Source organism: Zonotrichia leucophrys, chromosome 6 (assembly GCF_028769735.1).
Source record: "Zonotrichia leucophrys gambelii isolate GWCS_2022_RI chromosome 6, RI_Zleu_2.0, whole genome shotgun sequence".
NCBI classification, from domain to species: Eukaryota; Metazoa; Chordata; class Aves; order Passeriformes; family Passerellidae; genus Zonotrichia; species Zonotrichia leucophrys.
Window position 1 is genome coordinate 3,177,283 of NC_088176.1, and position 19,180 is coordinate 3,196,462.

Sequence of the window (19,180 nt, forward strand, 5' to 3'; positions counted from 1 at the left end):
AAAAAAAAAAAAAAAAACCCCAAACAAAAAAGGAAAAAAAAAAAGCAGGGAAAAAAAAAAAGAGGAAGAAGGAAAGGGGGGGGGGGGAAAGAGCGGCCCTCCCCCCCAAGTTGCAATTAGCATCCTCTCCGCTGCTGCTGCGGGGCTCCGGTGCCCCCGTCCGCTCCCGGCGCGGCGGCGGGCGGAGCAGGAGAGCGGGGAAAGGGGGGGTGGGGGGGAAGGATTAAGTTGGTTTTTTTTTTTTTTTTTGTGCGGTGTGCGAGCGGGTGGCGTTTTTAAGGTGGATCTCCGGCAAGCAGAGCCCGGCGGTGGATGCGGGAAGGGATGCGGCGGTGAAGAGCGGCGCGGGGCTGGCGGCGGCCGGGAGCAGGTAAGGGAGCGGCGGCGGCGGCTGCGCTTCCCGGCGAGAAGGACAAGGGAAAAGCGAGGACATCTTTGCTTTAGTCAACCTCACCGGCGAGGGGGACAGAGCAGGCAAAAAAAAAAACCAACCCGAGGAGGGGAGGGTAGGTGGAAATGTGATGGTGGTGGGAGGCGGCCGCGCAAGTTGCGCGGGTGGGCGCGGAGCGGCGGGGTGAAGTGGGAAATCTTTTGTTGTGCCGGGCCCCGCATTGTTTACTTAGTGCCGAGAGCCGCCGACAACATCTGCCGGGGGATTAACGGGGCGGCGGCGGCAGGAAAGTTTGGGCAACGGGGGAACCCCGCGGTGCGGCGCGGCCGATGCTCCGGGGAACGCGGAGCAGCCGCCGCCTTGCGCTGCCTTTAGAATTTATAATTTTTTTTTCGGGGGGGGGATAGTGTATTTAGTTATTGCCTTTTTTTTTTTTTTAGTCTTAATTTTAGGTAGATTACGGGAGGAAAAAAAATTGGTGCAGCATTTTATTTTTTTTATTTAAAATTTTAAAAAATATTTTTATTGCTGCTGAATAACCGCGCTCGCCCCTCAGTCACTTAGCAACTCTGCACGCTCCTAACCCGCGGAGGTGCGCGGTGTCCGCGGGGCCGCGCCTCGCTCCTTCCCTCCCACCTTGTACCCCTCCGCCAGAAATCACAATCATTTCCCCACTATTTATTTATTACGTCTATTTCCCTCCCTCGATCTGGACATTTTAAGCCCTTCCCTGGTATCACCAGAATGGAAAATCAGAGGGGGTGCGTGGATTTAGGCGCTGAGATTGTTCTTTTCGCACCCCTCCGCTCCACCATAAAAAAAAAAAACAAAAAAAACATTTCACCCCCCCAAACTTGCAGGACTTGCTGAGGGGGAAAGAATAGGCTTTTGTCCTGCCGAGGGACGTGCCCCCAAGGTAAATCCCGGCTGGAGCTTAGAGCCTGGTACTTCTCCGGGTCCCAGGGCTCCGGCTGTGCTGGGGAGGAGGAAAGTAGGAGATGGAGATCTCAAAGTAGTAGAAGTAATTTCTTCTTTCAGCTGCACTTCTCCCCTGCCTTTGAATTGCCTGCAATGAATGTACGTAGCTCTAATTGAAGTACTTTAATCATTCACACTTGATTAAGTGCACCGTGACCGGAGGAGAGGAATACACACGGCTCCCCAGCACGGGAGGGGTGGGATGACATTTTAATCCTGTGTTTTAAAAAACATTAGTGAAGCAGGAGGAAAAAAGCGATCGGCGGTGAGGGCTCGGTGTAACGGTCCCTTGTTCCCATACAGATGGTGGCTTTCCTTCGGGATAAAATCCCGGTTTTTGCCGATATTTGGGCACGGGGGAGGAAGAAGAGGCACGTACTTTTAGATTTGTTTAAGCGGAGTGAGGGAAATAATGATAGACGAGATGCGTGGTGACAAAATGCTTTTGTTCCTGTTTCCATCAGTGCATAAGGGCGCCGACCTGCTTTAGCATTCTTTAAAGGTCTCTCTTTTACCAAGGAAAATTGAAGACGGTCTCATTATAGGAGAGTGTGTTTGGAATACTATGAGGTATTTATGAATTCTGAGGTGACTGTTGGATCTCAGACATTTCAATTACGCATCCTCTAGTAAAAAAAAAAAAAAAAAAATTTGTAGCGGTGTGTTCTGTAATCTGTTACTTCCATAAAGCTGATTTGTGCTCCAGCTCCGGAGCTGGCTGGGGGAATGGGTCCGTCCACGGGGCTCGAATCTTAAACAAGGATTTCTGTTCTTTGCCTGGCAAAACTTTCTGCTGCAGGGGCAGCCCCGAGTTCCCGTGAAAGCGATTGTTTGGGAAACGTCAGCTATCGTCAGTATTTTTCTGGAAAATCTGGCGTCGTGAATGCAGGGTGGTATTTTTAGAAAGGAGCTTTTTATTTTTGGAGGCGTTTTGTGAAACCCACCTGTTAGCCATTTGGGGGGACAGAGGTTGGCTTTCATCCTTAGCAAACCCGGGGGGCTCAGGGCTGTTCCTCACTTGATCCAAGCTCTCCCCAGTCATGGGCAATCAAAATATCTTTCTTTTTCAAAGTTACAACCAAGTGTTTCTGAAGCTGAGCAGAAAATAAGGTAGTTCAGTCAGAGTGGTGGCACTCTCCTGTGTTTAGGAGCACGGATTGCAGGGGCATTTGGCTTTTCCTTTCTCTCCTAGAATTTCAGACTGAGATGCTTCGCCGGTCCAGGGTTTTATTGTCAATTTTATAGTGTACAAATCGCAGATGATGTTTCCTTGCTGTCAGCTTTCCCTGTCTTTAAGGCAGTTTTCCAGCCCATGTGGATGTGGGGTTTGGCTGCCCCTTTGCTGACAGCTCCCTCTCATCCCCCCACTCCTCCGAGGGCAAAGCTGTGCCCTTTTTCCACTCCTGCTTTTCCTGGATGGAAAACACTCACAGGAATCTCCCCACAGCAAGAACTGCAGCACAAACTGTCATCTTCAACTCTGGCATTTCAGCACACAAATTTGTCACTGGGGTCTGGTGATAATATTCCTTGTATCAGAAAAAACATCAGCCTCTAAGTATGAGGTCCCAGGCATGAGCTGGAAGTAACACACTGAAGCCTTTGGCCAGAAAAGTTGATTTATCCATCAGCTGGCTGCAGTTCAAATAAAACTTCTTCAGTTCAGCTGACTCTGGCAAGAAAGAAATATACTATTTAAAAAAACCCCTGGTTCTGGGTTTGCCCAACCATTTGGAAAAGGTAGGTTAATTTTCCCTGGGTGTTTACTAGCTGTGGGAATTGACAGGGGCTTCATGTTTAAAGCAGAAGAAATGGAAAAGCTGCTGGGAACACAGCGCTGGCAATTGACAAGTGTTTTGTTAAGATCTGGTGGATGAAGCTGTCTCATAAACCTGATGGGTGTCACATTTACTCCTCACATACATCTAGTGAGGGTTCCTGCCTTTGCTTTGTATTTTGCTTGTACTAAGTTAAAGAAGTAAAGAGTGAAGCTTCTGGTGAGCAATCCAGTTTGAGCTGATGACTTACACCTGCCCTAGAAATTGGGTTTTTTTCAGGTTCCTCTGTCCAGCTGTAAGGGTATTTAGATTATGGGCTCTGAAAGGAGGAATGGTCAGGGCTCACAGCTGATGTAAAGACCAGGAGGAATGGGTGCAAGGTGATTTTTGGGGTCCTCTCTTGCAGGGAGCGCTGAAACTTTGGAGAGGAGGTTTTGGCAAGTCGCTGCTGGTTTTGCTCTGGTTACTGGGATTGCAGAATTATTTTAGGCAGAAATTGGTGTTTTCTCCATTGCTGTTTGTGGTGCTGGAAGATGTAACTTCAAGTGCAGTTTGTCACACTCAGTATGAGGATGGAATTCTAGAATGCAGTTTGTCATGGTCAGATATGCCTGGGCCACCACCTCCCATTCCTTGTGCCACGTTCCCATGGTTGGGGTTTTTCCCCTCCTTCTCCTTTGCCAAAGGAAACAAGATAAGATTTAGGTGAAAGGATGAAAAGCGTCACGACCATCCTCTGCACCAACAAGGTCTTAGAAACCAAATCTCTCATTGTACCACCCACGTGTTTTCTGCTTCTGCTCTGCCCCATCGTGGTGAGGAGTCTGGAATTTTGGCATTTCACCAGGGAGTCACCACATAACACTCTGTGTGAAGTCAGCAGGAGTTTTGGTGACAGAGCACAGAGGAATCAGTGTCACTTGTTCAGTTCTACAATGGTGCTTTATAAGTGTGCTCTCCCCTTTCTTGCACCAGAGATTTTTTTAAGAACCAGCAGTAAACATCTGGAGCATTTTAGTTTTTGTTTCCCCTCTCTGAGGTGATAATGCAGGTGGAACACTGGAGTTTGCTTTTTGTTGGACTTGATCTGGGTGAGGGGGGAACATGGTGGTGCTGTGTGGGAAGGTCATGGGGGCCCTCCTGCCAAAGCTTGGGTTTTTGTTTTTCCTCTGTAATGTTTTTATAGAATCACAGAATGGTTTGATTTGGAAGGGACCTTAAAGCTCATCCAATTCCAACCCCCTGCCACAGACAGAGACACTTTCCATTACACCAGGTAGCTCAAAGCTCCACCCAGCTTTGCCTTAAACCCTTCCTGGGATGTGCTGTGATTTATTGGAGCCTGGTTGTATGATTTGGAACTTCCATGGGATTATCAGAAAGAGCTACAGCTGTAGTTGAGGGGAGAAACACGTGGTGGAAGCAGAGTTTTGCACCTGCATGATATGGAAGTCAGCGTGGGTGGGATGGAGTTCGCTTTGCCTGGTCTGAGGTCTGTAATTCAGATGTAGGAGGAGTGTGGTGAAGAGCAAGGGCAGTGTTTTGGGGTGCAGCATCAAAGCTGTGGTGCTGCAGAGGATGCCCCAAAGGGCTGTGTGTGTGTCACTGCCTCTGTTCCCACTGGTGGTGTGATTCTGGGTGTTTCACATGTTTTATCCAGCGGGGAGATGGGTGTAGCTCCCAGGGTGTTGATGTCAGACCCCTGCAGCAGCTGTGGCAGGGCTCAGCATGGTTGGAACCAGCTTTGATTGACCCAACCCTTCTCTGAGGTCATCAGTGCTGCTGCCTGGTGGGGTTGCCGATTCTGGGGGATTTTATGGGATTTTTTGGCCATCCCGGAATGCCAGCCAGGAGCAGAGCATGCTCTGGGGGATCCTGGATGCTCATCCCTGCTCTGTGGTTTTCCCAGGGGAGGGCAGTCCCTGGAATCCCTTGTAGGGTCCCTGTGCTCCACAGCTGGCAGGAGCTGTGTGTCCATGCATGCCGGGGTTATTTTGGATAATTCAGCCTTGTTTTTCACATACATGGTTCTTCCAGGGTGGATCAAGGTAGGCATCTTGATAGGCATCCATAAAGTCCCATCTGTTCTGAGACTTTAGGTAAGATTCAAATAAAACCTGAATTACTTGAATGCATCAGTTGTAGAGTTTAATTATTAATGATTTTCTCCTTTAGCCGTATCTGCCAGTGATTTCACGTGTCCTTTAAGCCAATAAAAACCAGTGGTCCTGCTGAAAGCAACTGCCCTGGGCTCCTTTCCACCCCTCCTGATGGAATTAGGTTTTATATAGTTTAAATAAACCTGGTTGTTGAATTTTGGGCTCTGCTTCACCCAGCAGCTGGAGCAGGGTGGGATTAGGAAGGATCTTTGCCACCACAGTGGCCACACCAAGATTGACCAAATCCCCCCATTTTTTGGGGCCAGGTGTAGAGTTGAGGTTCCTTGGCTGGGAGTTTTTGAGGAGGTGCTGTAGGGACCTGCTGGAGCTGTGCTGCAGTTGCTCCTGTGTACATTCACTTGTGCAGTGTTGACAGACACTCAGCCACTGTTTCTGTGCAACAACACACACCAATTATTACAGAAATAGACCCCTGAAGCAGGCTCAGAGGGAAAACGTGGGGATTACAGACACAATATTTACAAGGAGCCAAGTCTTTAATGAGACCAGGAATAATGCAGATGGATTCTCTGTTGCTAAATATAACAGATATGTAATGGATGCTGTCTATCTTCTTTTCCTTTTTTTTTAGTGATCCATTCACACTGAAAAAAGAGGAGCTTGTGTGCTGAGGAGGTTGGCACAAAATTGTGGGATATTCCAAAATTAGCCTGGCTTTTGGGTATTGTTGTAATGACTATAAATGTGTGGCTCTGCAAAGTGTGAGTGACCCTGGCTGGGAGTGTGATGAGCCCCTCTGAAATGCTGATGGCCTTTGGGATAGTAACAGGTGCACAAGGAGTGCAGGATTGGTCCAAAAAGAGGCAGAGGGAAGAGATGGAAACCTGTAAATCCTGTAGTTTCCATGCAGCTGGAGCTGGTAACATCATTGTTGGGGTAGAAAATGAGAAAAATCATCAATGAGTCCCTGTGCAGGCAGTGGGTGTCACACCCTGGGTGTGGGAAATGTCCTTTGTTGGTGTTAGTGGACAGAAAACCCTGCAAATAAATTCCCTTTTAAAAAACAGCTGAGGCCAAATATAAGAGATTGTGGTGGTACCTGTAGAGTCGTCATGCAGTGTCAGGTTTTTTCTCATTTTGATGTTGAAAACCAAGTTTTCCATGAGACAGGATGTTGGAAGGAGCCAGTAAATTAAGCAAAGTAATTAAGCTAAATAGTAGATGTTACATTTAAAAATTGAGAGCCTTAAGCTTTGCTGTGATTAGTTGTGGATGAAATTAATTGCAATGCAATATGTGGAAAAAATCCTTTTTCGGTAGTTTTCATGTTCTCATGGTTCTTAGAGGTTTCGTGATCCTGCAGCACAAGCTCATGTAGGTTTTATATTTGCCACTTGTTTGAGCTTTTCCCTTTTTTCCTACAAAAATGGTACAGTGAAACATCAAACCTGAAATTGGGGTGTCCCAAAGCTTAAAAGGGGGATACCTATGCCAACTTTAGCTTCACCCTTTGCTGGGGTGAGCTCTCACTCTGGTCTAGCCACAGGCAGTGAGGTTGTGGCCACTGGTTTTTGTTGTGGTTGTTTCTGAAAAAAACTCCATTGAATGATGCGTCAGGAGGGAGAATGGGTTTTTTAAGGTGCTCAGGGTTTTTTAAGGTGCTGGCCGCCGAATTGGGGTGCTCCAACTCAGTCCATGTCTGCACATCCAGGTGCCTGAGAGGAATCAGTGGCAAAAAAAAACAGAAATCAGAGCTTGAGGGAAAGGGAAGCAGAGAGAAACTGTGGCTGGTAGTGTTGAGAACAGCAAACAGTTCTGAAAGAGATTAGAAATAAAACTGGGTGGAAAAATCATAAACATTGCACTTTTTTGATGGGGAAAAGTAATGTTATGTTTAGTGCCTGTGAATGTTGTGGTGGAAGTGAACGCTGAGCAGTCGCTGCTGTAGTCAGACCTTTGTGCTCCTGGTGCCTCTCACTGAAGAGGTTTACAGAGCTAACTGAGCCAGTAATGTGTATTTTTTACTGAGTCTTGAACTACTGAAGAGTTCCTGTGAACTGTGGCAATGCTCACCTTGTGTTATTGTAGAAAAGCAGGAAATGGGCCAGGCTGAGCAGCACAGACCTGTCAGCTCCATGTGAGCCCTGGGCAAGCATCCTGAGGATTTATTTGAGGATGGAGGCAGGATGGTGATGCTCTCACCTCCCATTGGTATGGGTTTAGGGGCAGCACATCCTTGAGAACCAACTTTTCTTTTTTCTCTTAAAGAGCTCGTGAATGGCATTGACAAAAGTAACTGAGGAGGGTTTGTTCCTTAAAATTGAGCAAGAAATGCAGCTTGGTACAGCAGCACTCTTTGGACTGGGGACGTACAGGACAACGCTCTGAGCTCTCAAAATCCAGTGGTAAAACCAGGAATAATTCCCAAACAACCCTTTCCAGAAGCCTCCCTGAACACTCATTTTTGTCCTCACGCTGCTTAATGTTTGAGCAAGCTGTGATAAGGCAGAGAGTCACTGCAGCTGGAGCTTGAAATGTCACCAGGGCTGGCAGAGTGGTAAATAACAAACAGGAGTGACTGCTGCTGCTGGTGACAGCAATTTGTATTGCTTGGCTACAAGCAGGTAATATTTCTCAGATGGCCAACTGTAAATTCCTCTATCTCAGGGCAAACAAGCCGGGCTGTAGCTCCAGGATGCTGCCTGCAGAAATCACGTCCTGGTGGGGCAGCGGGGAGGCACAACGAGCAGCACTGAGATGATGTCGTGGCCAAAGGTCCTGTGTGCTCCTTGTCTGTGCTGGCTGCCAGGCTGGGGAGGGACGTGGCAGCCTCCCTGTCCTGCTGCCTGCCCAGGAGGGGCTGTGGGAATGCCAGAGGAGCCAGGAAGGGGCGCAGGGGAAGGGGCCAGGACCTCTGTCTGCCTGGCTTATCCAGGAGAATGCTGGAAGGTGAATTAATTAAGAGGATTAGTGTTGTCACAGGGAAAATAAATTGGGTAATAAAGAGTTCTTGGGTCTGCCAGGCGGAGTTTTAACAAGACCTGAAAGCTGGAAGGTGAAGCCAGAAGAATAGAGCTGAGGTCTGTGGTTTCAGCACTGATGATGGTGGAAGAGGCTGCTGAAGGTGCTGGTGATTTCTCCACCTTTGGAAATGCCAAGTTCAGGCATGTTTGCTCATTGGAGTGAGTGAGGCTCAAGCAGGGATTGATTTAGGTAAGTTGGTGTGCAGCATGTCAGGCTGGAAAATCACAGGGGTCTCTTCTGACCTCAGAATCCACAAAAGCCCACCCTTTAAAGGAGCACATTTAGGGATTTGCAGATCCCAAGCATCAGCATGACAGATTTTCTTCCAGAGGGTGACTTGAGAGGAAACCTCTGTTTGGAGGGGGAGATTGCAGGGAGGGACCTTAAGCACTCAGGAAAGATCACAGTTTCTTCATTTCCCACCATTTCCTTAAAGAATGCCTTGTATCTGTCACAGGGATGAGTTAACTCTGGGCCAGCACCAGGTACCTGGCATGGGGTGAGAAGTTCACAGGGACAAAATTGTTCCATTTTGTGGCTAATGCCTGGCTCAGGTGAGAGTTAATTTAGGTGCAGGATTCCTTTTTCTGATAGTCATTTGCTGTATCTAATTGTGCAGAATTCAGTCAAGCTCCCAGCCAGTTCTTGGTGATGATGGTACATCAGAAATAACTCTGTCTCTGGTGAGAAACCTACGAGCAGAAGAGTGAAAACTGATCCAAACAGATCAAATTCAGATTAAGCATTAATTGTACATTGCTGGGGTAGTGGTAGGTATGAAAGCAATGTGTTTGTGTGCATGTTTATTAGTATTTTCAAGTGGGAATATCCAGCTGGATGTTTGCAGGTTTACTCTGCTTTTAGGTGAGTTTGCAGGTGGGTCTGCCCATCTCATCCATCATTCATGGATGGGGTCTGTGGGATTGCTGGGCTCTGGTCTGTGTGGTGCTTGAGTGTGCAGGAGCTGCTATGGCAGGAACATTGTTTCATATCCCCTCAGTATGTGTATATATCTATATATATCTATATCCACCTGTATACCTGTTTATCTACCTTGTATCTATGCACAGAGGTCTACCATGTCTATCTCAGTTTAAATATATATATATAGAGGTCTGTATCTGCTGGGTTTACACTGGTTTTTTAGGTCTAGAAGTCAAATATGTTAAAAAACAATGGCAAAGAAAACAAGGAGTGGAAAAATGTCAAATGGCAATGTTGATTGGTTTATTTGGCTTCTCGAGGTGTCCCTGTGCTGTGTGATCTCTGGGAGAGGGGCTGGAGCAAAGCAGGAATTGGTTGGTGCAATTGAAAGCAGGGCGGTGAGATGGGCTCACATGGTAACACAGCCTGGGCTAATGCTGTGAATTAAGGACATTTAGATGTTTGCCTTTGTATGATTTAGCTTAAACAAACAAACATTAATCTCATTACTCAAGCAAATGAAATAAACCTTTAAGGCACTTAAACCGTGCTGATGGTAGGTGTGTGTCGGAGCAGTGAGACCCATCTCTGCTCAGGGCATCTCCTCCTGTGAGAGTAACTTACTCCTGGGTGTAAGTGCTCACAGCATGGGCTGCTGGAGGGGTCCCACAGCTGCTCCTGAGCTGGACCCACAGGGATGGATGATCAGTCCAGCTCCTGGCCCTGCAGACAGCCCAACAATCCCCCCTTGTCCAAATGCATCCCTGGGGCCGTGCCCATTCCCTGCGGAGCCTGTTCAGTGCCCACCACCCTCTGGGGGAAGAACCTTCTCCTGATACCCAACCCAAACCTCTCCCAACACATCCTGCTGCACTTTGGGAATGGCAAATCCTCCTGCAGTTTGGGAATGGCAAATCCTCCTGCACTTTGGGAATGGCATTGTCCTGGCTGGCAGAGCCAGGGGCACAGGAAGTGAGAGGCTCTGCTGCCAAGCACTGCTCCCCATGCTGCCATGAGTCAGGCACTGTGATGCTTCTTCATCCTTTCATTGTAAGAGATGGGATTGCAGAGGTCCTTGTGGGGATGTAATGAACCCCCCTGCTGCTGTCACACACAGCCACGTTTTCCTGTGTGCCACGTCCTTCCATCGCTCCCAGACTGAAATGGATGTGACAAACCTCAGCCTGGAGACGCTGGGGATTTTCCTTTTAAGTGTCCTGTGGACTGCACTTTCTTTAGAGGAGAATATAAGAATTTTATTAGCTTGGACGTGCCAAGCTAGCCCAGGAATTTTCTGTTGTCCTTCAATTGGATTTGTTTGGGCTTTGGTTAGGCAGGGAAATGACTGAACTACATGTCATGTTTATAAGATCAAGAGTACCTTGCTATTTTCACACAGATCTCTTAATAGAGATTAAACACAAAATAAAGCAGAATGCATCAACAGTGTTATTCCCATAAGCAATATTGTAACTTGTATGCAGTGTAATTATATTTTGTACACTTGCCAATTAAGCAGTTACGCTTTAGAGAAAAATTACTTTCAAGAGATGGAAGAAAAGTATTGCAGTAAATCAAATAAAATATACATGTGTTAGAGGGGTTTGTGCATGCAACTGAAATGTTAAAATTTCCTGCTGTGTTCAGGTTGTGGTGTGCATAATGATGCTCCGTGTCCAGTAGCTTTTTTGGGACTTGAAAATAGCAGATAGAAGAAAAAAAAGGCATGAAAAACACATTTCTTCCTGGGCTAGATACGGACCATGCAAAGCTGAGGTGTTCAATGGGTCCTGACCTCCATCCTCTCTCCTGCTGAGCTCCTGCACAGGTCTGTGCTCCTCAAGACCCCTCCCAACCCAAACCATTCTGTAATTCTGTGTTGTGTGTCTAAAATGGACAAGAGCACTGTGGCTCTTGCTACCCATCAGCTCTGTGAGCCTCTGTTTGTGTAAGATCTCTTGTGTTTTTTTCCTCTGAGCCACTAAATGAACATTTTGTGGGGCAGCCACCCCACAGCTCATGGCCGCGGCAGGGTCACTGCTGCTTCACAGGCTCAGGGAATCCCAGAATGGTTTGGGAGGGAAGGAACCTTAAAGATCATCCCTGCAATGGGCAGGGGCACCTTCCACTGTCCCAGGTGCTCCAAACCCCAATGTCCAGCCTGGCCTTGGGCGCTCCAGGGGTCCAGGGGCAGCCCCAGCTGCTCTGGGCACCTGTGCCAGGGCCTGCCCACCCTGCCAGGGAACAATTCCTGCCCAAAATCCCATATAAAGGTCTCATCATCACCCCCATCTCCACCAGTGCTGTGGGCTTACCAGGGTGCTCCAGGTCTGGCTGAGGTTGGAGCTCAGCTCCCCCAAAACCTGAAGGCCTTTTGTGGGTCCTCCCAGCCCCAGAGCCTGAAGGCCTTTTGTGTTCTGCTTTGTCCCTTCCCAATCCCACCTAACCCTGCTGTACACCATGACTTTCCCTGTTGGCTGGTGCAGGAGGAAAGGGCACTTGGAACAGCATTTCCCTCACAAATTGATGTTTTTCTGTGAATTCAGTGGCCATCCCTTGGAATCTCCACCTCAGCACTTAATAATATCTGCTCTAGGGAGTCGTGCAGGTGTTGGCTTGTGTGAGTGATGCCATGTTCATGTGCCACAAGCTAAGTCCCAAAACCCTGAAATAACCTGAAAGTGTACCCAGTAACTCTGGTAATCCCCTGGCAATTACAGGAAGCTCTGTAAAGTCATAAGGAAGTTACCAAGGTACTGATACTTGCTGAGCAGGCACAGAATCAGCCCAATAGCTGTTTAATTATTTTTCCCAATGTAAACTTTGTGCAAGGGAGTGTTAGGGAGTTAAAGCTGCTGATAGAAATGATACAGGATTTTTTTTTATTGCACTAAGAGTTCTTTATTTGAGGGTTTCAGAACATTTTGAAGAGCATCAGGTTAAATGAGCTGGCCAACATTATGGTCAGCTTGGATGGGGCTTAGAGCAACCTGGTTTAGTGGAAGGTGTCCCTGACCCTGGAAAGGGGTTGGAAGATGATCTTCAGACCTCTCCCAACCCAAAACATTCTGTAATTCTGTGTTGTGTGTCTAAAATGAGTTTAAAATGATGAGAGCCCCATGGCTCTTGCTCGCCATCACCTCTGGGAGCCTCTGTTCCTTTAAGATCTCTTGTGTTTTTTTCCTCTGAACCACTGAATGAATATTTTCATCTGGAAATCAAATAATTTATTTTAAAATCACTTTCCATTGTATAGAATTAGGAGTATCTCACTTGAAATGCATCAAACAAATATATCAAAGTAGAAAAACAACCCTCAGAAAACTCAGGTGAGGTCTGCTGAGAGGGAAGTGCTGCAGACCCTTCCTGAGCTGTGGCTGCTGGCCTGGTGACCATCCCTCTCTCACTGAAACCCATGGGATGGGTCAGGCTCCGGGATCTGTGCTGTTTCTGCCTCCCTGCACCAGTACAGGGCTGCAGCCTGGGCTTGGAAGGGTTTCCTCACCTTTTAAAGTGTGCTGTGTGGGGAATCATCTGTCAGCAGTTCAGTGGTGCTCCTGCTTGAAGGATACATCAGTGTTTGCAGTATAATCCCCTTTTACCTGGAGGGTTTAGCCAGCCACAGCATTGTCTCCTGTGATGTGCATCTTTCCCCAAACTAGCTAGTTTAAAATAAAACAAACCACTTTCCAAGTGGCTCTGCTGCCCCTTCCTGAACTCTGTACCACACAGGCAGTCCCATAGGTCAGATGAGGGAATGCAGGTGTTTGTTTTTGAGGTGTGGCTGCCTTGGTGAGGCACAGGGCTGGCCAGGGGGTGCTGCTGGAGCTGGGTGTGAGGGCTCTGCTCAGCACCCCTGGCTCCCTCACCTGCACCTTTGGAATGAGCTGGGTGTCCTCTGAAATGCTCATGTTCTGACTGGGAATGGCTCAGCCTGACTGGCTTCTGGTTTCTGTGTTTCAAACCTGCAGGTTTTCAAAGGCTTGCTGAAGGTGCTTGCATGGAAAAGCTTGTCATGGGGGTTTTGTTTACAGATGACGAAATAAAGCAGTGAAATAAAAGAAAATGATGTAGAGTAGGGTTACCAGCTGCCCTCCAGGTCTGCTTTCCTGGACCCTGCCTGGCAGCATCACATCTCCATATGGGCTGTGGCAGCTTCTGCCTTCCCCAGCTGTGCTCTGGGGAGGATGAGGATGGGCTTGGGCAGGCTAACACTCACCTTCTGGGATCCTATTCCCACTCCCACTCCACTGCATTTCCACTCCTGTGCTGGGTCCCTACCTCCTCTCCTCTGACCCTGTCCATTTGCCGGATCCACACAGATGGTGCCAGGGCTGTTGTTGCTCCCCTCCAGCCCTGTGCCTTTGCTTCCTCAGGAGGCTGGCAGCCAAGGCAAGGTTATTTCTGGGGCTTTATTTTTAGCCTGATGCCGCTGGCCCTGCTCTTGGTGCTGGCCATCACTCCATGATCCAGTGGTGATGCAGTGGGGCCGTGGCTGTGGGTGGGATTGTTCCCCTGGGGCATCATCCCTGGCCTCCATCCCAGTGGGAATGCCCACCAGGCTCTGTCACTGCCCACAGCAAGCAGGAGGGGTGGGCAAGTGCTGAGGTTTTGGGACTGCTGAGGTTTGGAAGTGCTGAGGGCTAGTCACAGGGCAAACTGCAGATTTTGTGTAAGGTTAAATAAATGTTCACCCCACGTTGTCCTGTGTGTTTATGTTCTGTGAAGGTTTCTTGCCTTTCTACTGACTTTGTCACAGATTAATTCCTGGATTTATTTGTAGCTACATTGCTTCCAGCAAGTTTAGGGGAATTGTCCTGCTTCTAAAATCATCTATTTTTCTTTATATCGTGCACTTCATTGCCTTGAAAACTGTTCTATGAGTCATACTAATAAAAAGTGAGGCTAAATTGGATTTGGCATCACTTTTTTTTACCAACCTAGCACAAAAAGGCCAACCTTCTGCTTAAGATGCAGGACTTTGGTCAAGTTGAAGATTTTCCTTGTTGTACTTTGGGTTTATCAATGGCTCATAACCTTTCCTTCTCTCTCCCAGCATCCCAGGCCTCTCTGATAGTTTTGATTTGAGAAGAAATAAGCCAAGGTATGCTCTGAGTATAAGGAGATGATTATCATAACAGAATAATTACGTTTGGGCACTTGATTTGATTTGTTAGCTGGAAGTTTAGTCGGAAGGCAGAGAAGAAAATGAATGCATTGTTGACTGCAGGAAGTTATTTATGAGTTTTTACTTATGTTTTAAGGAATTCCCCCTGTGACTTAAGTAGCAGTGCGATTTATGGCCTCTCACATTGGCTAGCTGAATAAATAAATAGAATAAAGACAGGAAGAATAAAATGAAATGGTACCAGGTTTGGTGGGTGTAAAGTTTCTGTTGTGGAATGCAGGAAGCCATGGCTTTCAAAAACGCAGATCAACAAAAATAATGCCCGTGTGAATGGAATCCTAGCGTGTTTTACATTAACTATATTGTGGCAGGAGAAATGCTTGTGTACTCACACACTCTGTATGGAGTTTGTGTTATGGTTCTGTAATTTCTTCCATAGCCATCTTAAGGTGTTATTCCTTATGTTATGGTTCTGTAATTCCTTCCATAACTATCTTTAAGATGTTATTCCTTCTCTGGCTGCTTCTCTCATTCCTGCTTCCACAAATGAAGCAAACGGCATGATCCAGCAGGGAGGAATGGTGTCTGTGCTGGACACCTAACACTGAGAGCTGCTGGTTCACTGTGGTTGGACTTGATGATCTTAGAGGTCTCTCCCAACCTCATTATTCTGTGATTCTGTGGGTCTGCTGGCTTAGGAAAGCCTCAAGGAGTGAATGGGCTGCTTGGAAGTGGGGACAGGTTTGGACAGGACTGATTCCTGCAGAGGGGACTCTGCAGTTGTCATTGGAAAGCTCCTGCTGGGAATTCACAGAGGGCACTCTGAGAGGGCTCAGTGTGTGTCCTGCTGCTGTCACAGCAGCCGTGGGGCTGGGCTGTCCCCTCCATGGGCTGCTCTCCCGAGATGTGTCCGTGTTGCTCTCGTGGCAAAGCAGAGCTGTCCAAGGAGGCTTTTAGCACCCAGTGTGGTTATCACTTGACTGTTAAATCTTGTCACTCCATCCCCGGTGTTTTTAAGTCGTGTCCTGGGTCAGCAGGGTGCAGTAAAGTGGAAATAAAGGCCAACCTCCTGCTCTGGCTCAGGAGAAGGCTGGTGATGAGTGCGCTGATTCTGTCAGAGGAAATCAGGGATGCTCCTGTGGGGATGGGAGGCCAGGCTCAGCTCCTGCCGTGCTGCTGGGCTGATGCTGATCTCCACCAGCTGCTGGCAGGCTCCAAAACTGTGCTCCACAGTAGCTCACATGTGGATCAGACTGGCTGTGCTTTTGGGAAGCCCACCGGGCAGATCTCCTGCATTTTCCAGGTGGCACTGGAAAAGTGGCACGTGTCCTGCACTGGTAGTGCTTGGGGACAATGCCAGGCAGAAATGCCAGACAGAAAGCAGCCTGCTGGCATCTCCCAAGGCTGCCACTCATGAGTGTTAAACCTTCAGGGACTGAAGGTGCTCTCCTCAGGGCAATGGCCTTGCCTGCAAATGCTGCATGTGCAGGGTTTGGTGATTGGTTCCTCCATTTATTCCTTGGAAGGGGAAGGGAGTCCTGCCTGAAGACCAGACCAATTGTTTTTATGGACAAAACCTGTAGGAAGACCTTATGTAGGTTTGGAAAGTGGTGTGGAGTGGCTGAATTTGATTTAAACATTAAGAAAGCTTAACTCTTGTGCTGTCCAGCAATCCAAAGGGGTTGGTGGGACTGGACTGCACAAACCAAGGGGGATGGACACAACCAGTGCTGAGCTGTCCCATTTACACTTCAGGTGTTTGGTTGTTCTTGCGTTTGTGTGTTACCATGAATAAAAGCAGCTGGGTAAACTGAGAAGCAGAAACAGAACACAAATTCCTTGCTAGGCCTACCCTGCAGATGAGTGTTGGTCAAGGACCACTTGCCAAGTGCAAGGAATGGGAATAACACTGTCTCAGCTAGCGAGAAGATTCCTTGGTTTTTGTGGGAGCACGAAAAATGGTTTGGATGGGATAGAGAAGGTGCTGAGTGCCCTCACCTGGAAGTGATGCTGTGTCCTTCAAGGGGCTCAGTGCAGAAATGAGCTCAATTCCCCATGTGGTGCGAGTTTCTCCAGGTGTGGTGGGTGTCAGGCAGGATCTCCTCTGGTGGCCCAGCTCTCCTGGGTTCTGCAGGAGATGTGATTTAGGGGAGCCATGGAGGAGCTCTGAGGGGCAGCTTCTCGTCGTTGAGAACCCCATGAAAATGGATGTGCTTTCCTACAGTGTTCAGCTTTCCCTGGCTGTATGTAAGGGAAGATTCTGACACTGATCATCAGTGTTGTGTCAGCAGAAGGTATTGACAGAGCCATGAACCAGAGAGCAGCTGCTCACCAAGGGATTGGGTATTGATATTTATGTCATGAGTTCCACAGCTCATCTTTGGGAATCCCCAGAAATCTTGGTGACTTTGTTCCCCCTCACGAGCTGAACCCACCAGTGTGTTTTTTCCATGGTGGATGGGTAGGTATTGGAGGATTTTTAAGCACTGGGTATAAGCTTGAAGACAGCCAGATTTGGTGGTGATGGTGATTTATGTGGCTGTGCTGTAATTGTCTGTGTTATGCACCAGAAAGTTGAGAGAGCGTTTGAATAAAATCTTTCAATAACATGCAACAAATTCTCATCATTAAGGAGTAACTATTGTGTATGTTGTGTTGAGTAATTATAGAGTACAAGGAAGATTTGATACAGGAATTGTAGCTTAATCTCCTGCTCTCCATTACATTTTCCCTTTGGAGGTAGCAAGAAATGGGAGGTATATTTTTATTTTCCAGTTTGAGTGTACTTGGTCCGGATGGCCTTGCTTTTAATGTTGCTTCACGGGGGAGAATTTACAGTGGGGATTTCCATTAATGCTAATGAGAGTTATGCCTGAGCACTTCACTGACCTGATGACAGAGGGGAAGAAATAATCATTAAATTCTTTGTCTTTTAAAAAAAATAAAATGACCCTAAAATGTCCAATATGTCAGTGGGGAGCAACTGGGAATGGTAGCTGCCATCATTGCTGCACTTGATCATTCACTGGTAGAAAAGGGAAAGGAAAAACAGTCCAGAAATGCATTCTAGGTAGAGTAAATAATGACTAATATAAGGGTAGATATTGTGATTATAAAACAAAGCATACAGGTTGCTCCTGTAAAGTTGTTGGAATGAGTTGCAGTGGGTTTTCTTTATGTGTGTGATTAACACACTCTCCCATTTAAAGCCATTAGGGGTAGTGCTGCCCTTGATTTAAAGTAAGTGCAGTTAATATTTTTCGTTATAAATTTCAGGCATGCTGGTAAGAAATCATCAAAAAAAAATACAATTCTTCATGTAGAGGGAGCACAAATCCATATTATTGCCCCTGGAGAAGAGGAGGTTCTTCTCCTGCAGCTGGGTTGTGCTGGTTGGGAAGGGCTGGTTGTGTGCTGGGGAATTGGAGCGAGCGCAGAGTTAATGGGAGCTGTTGTGACACATCTTTTGTAGGGGAGTCTATCGAAAGGGAGTGAGGAAAGGGCTATACCTAATCAGTATAAATGTCAGTAGCATATTTTAATAAATTCTTGATTTTGCTTGGACTGTTTGCAATTGCATATTTAAAAGGAATCTGCCATCCCCTTTCGAAGGTATGTGACATTTAAAAGATCTGTAAAGAAGATTGGTTTGACAGCTTCAAATTACATTTGAAAGAGTTTTTTCCTTTCAAAACAGAAAATGAATACTTCCTATTCTAAATGTCACTGCCGAGACATAAACATGTTTAATCAAATTATATATTTAATTTATGTAAAACGTAATTTTTTATTCATGCAAGAGACTCACTTGTTACATTTATACCATCTCCGAAGCCTCGGAAAGTTGGTGAACTGATGAATCTCTTGAATAAATCACCGCTCAGCAGTTTTTCACATCCTTCCAAAATAGCCTTTGGCTTCTTGTTGGCTCTGCCACATCCAGCTGGGGTTGCCATTCTGCCCTGATGAGCAGAGCTGAGGGGTTGGATGGGTTTTTGCAGGGTGAAGGGAGCAGCTCCCATAGAGGAGCTGGTGTGCTTGGAGTGGTGCTGGTGATGGACTTGTGTCCTCTTCTCCATGGTTATCATGATGAACCAAAGTGATGAAGCTGCTGGGCCAAAGTGTGATGGTGTTCACAGGGGTTTTGGATGAGGGAAGAGACGAGGGTCTGATTCTAGGTTTTAGAAGGCTTAATTTATTATTCTATGATATATATTACATTAAAACTATACTAAAAGAATAAAGGATTTCATGAGAAGGCTAGCTAAGAATAGAATAGCAAAGAATGGTAATAAAGGTTTGTGCTTGGCTCTCTGGCCGAGCCAGCTGGGCTGTGATTGGCCATTAACTACAAACATCCAACATGGGCTAATCAAAGATCCACCTGTTGCATTCCACAGCAGCAGATAACCATTGTTTACATTCTGTTCCTGAGGCCTCTCAGCTTCTCAAGAGGAAAAATCCTAGGGAAAAGATTTTTCATAAAAGATATCTGTGACACCAAAGCTTCTCCCAGGGGAAAGGAGAAGCTGTGGGATGTGGTGCTCTGCACTCCAGCTTTCACAGCCTGTGTGTCAAGGGCAGATCTTGAACAGGTCTCCAGGAGATGAGGAGCTCTGGGTGCTGGCAGGAACGAGATGAGGAGCAGGATGCTGCCCGGGCTGTGCTGGAGATCTCTGCAGCTGCTCCCTGCTGTCACTGTCACGTTTTCTGGAAAATCCCTTCGCCCAGGATTTTTCTCCTGGGAAGCTGAGAAACCTCAGAGAAAAAGGAAAACAATAATTATCTCATTTGCTTCTCCTGTGTTTTGCTCATGTGGAATGTCTTTGGAGATTGT

The 19,180-nt window shown here is 47.1% G+C and overlaps 1 protein-coding gene across 1 annotated transcript in view; it reads left to right on the plus strand.

The window, feature by feature from the left end:
- Positions 1–241: 241 nt before the first annotated feature.
- Positions 242–19,180, plus strand: part of CTBP2 (C-terminal binding protein 2) — a 132,123-nt gene continuing 113,184 nt past the window's right edge. The window contains exon 1 of the mRNA XM_064717482.1: positions 242–370. The gene's annotated coding sequence lies outside the window, so the exon portion shown is untranslated. The remainder of the gene's footprint in view (positions 371–19,180) is intronic.